The following is a 1,500-nucleotide window of genomic DNA, read 5'->3' as shown; positions in this document are numbered from 1 at the left end:
GCTGGTCTCGAACTCCTGACCTCAGGTGACCTGCCCACCTCGGCCTCCCAAAGTGCTAGGATTACAGAGGTGAGCCACCACGCCCGGCCTGGTGATTTTAATTTCTAAAAAACAGTTACTTTTGAATGTAAAATAACTTCTCAATTGAATGAAAACTGTACCATTTTTTATGACTCAGAGGACTAGATCCAAGAAGTTGGTATTCAAATCATGGGGCCATGCCTAGGGCCCCTCAGTTAATGTGGCGTATAATATAATATCCAGACTGTAAACAGCATATCAAGGGAGGAATTCAGGTCTCTTGAGTATAGGTGAGGCACAGACCCATACTTCACAGTTCACTTTCACTTGTCTCTCTTTTTATTTCTCACTTGGGACACATAATGATAGAAAACTCATCAGAGGCCAGTGGCCATGACCTGGGGTATGCCAGATGCACTATGGGGGTGCCATAAGGGCTTTCAGTGGAGGTTCAAAGCCCCCGGGGGCCGTTTCTGGGGACAGGGCCTTGCTGGGAACTTCAGAGCTGGATTTCTCTCTCATAGTAAATACAAATGAACCCTAAGCATCGGAGAGACAGAGTGCTGCTAGTAAGTCCCCAGTTACGAGAGCTCTTGCTTTATGTGTGGGAGCAGTTCCTTCCCTTGGGTTTACATAGCCAGGAGCTGATAGCTTTTTAAAAATTTGTCATAAAGGTGAGTGTCTCCCTGAGAGCATGATTTGATAAGAGTACCAAAATCCTGGGGATGAGGGTTAGAGCTCATCTCTATTTCTTATTAACTATGATCCTTAGAGTATCGTTATAGTTTACTGAGACTTTTTGCTTCTCTGCAAAATGGAGCTAATAATTTTTGCTCTACCTGCATTAGCAGTTTAATCTCAGAAACAAGTGAGGAACATTTGGGCATGAGAAAACCTTTTAGGAATATAATTTTTCTTTTTTTTTTTGAGACAGAGTCTCGCTCTGTCGCCAGGCACCAGGCTGGAGTACAGTGGCGCGATCTCGGCTCACTGCAACCTCCACCTCCCAGGCTCAAGCAATTCTCCTGCTTCAGCCTCCCAGGTAGCTGGGACTACAGGCGCACGCCACCATGCCCAGCTAATTTTTTAAATATTTTTAGTAGAGACGGGGGTTTCACCATATTGGCCAGGATGGTCTCGATCTCTTGACCTTGTGATCCGCCCGCCTCTGCCTCCCAAAGTGCTGGGATTACAGGCTTGAGCCACCGTGCCCACCCTGGAATATAATTTTTTACACCAGCAGTTTGGCAAACTCTGGCCCACAGGTTAAATCTATCCCACTGCATATTTTTGTATGGTCTACAAGCTAAGAATAGTTTTTACATTTTTAAATGGTTGAAAAGAAGGATATATTATGATGTGAAAATTATATGAAATTCAAATTTCAGTGTCCAGATGAATGTGTATAAATGTTCATTTGTTTACGTATTATCTATAGTTTATCTTATATCTTTTTTTTTTTTTTTTTTTTTTTTTTTT

General features: G+C 42.7%; 1 long non-coding RNA gene across 1 annotated transcript in view; it reads right to left on the bottom strand.

Moving 5' to 3' along the window:
- Positions 1–1,500, bottom strand: part of LOC119470488 — a 7,971-nt gene that overhangs the window by 4,911 nt on the left and 1,560 nt on the right. The gene's annotated exons all lie outside the window — the stretch shown is intronic.

This window comes from Cebus imitator, unplaced genomic scaffold, assembly GCF_001604975.1.
Source record: "Cebus imitator isolate Cc_AM_T3 unplaced genomic scaffold, Cebus_imitator-1.0 Scaffold32, whole genome shotgun sequence".
NCBI classification, from domain to species: Eukaryota; Metazoa; Chordata; class Mammalia; order Primates; family Cebidae; genus Cebus; species Cebus imitator.
The sequence above is the reverse complement of the archived record's forward strand: the minus strand, read 5'-3'. Positions and strand labels throughout refer to the sequence as shown.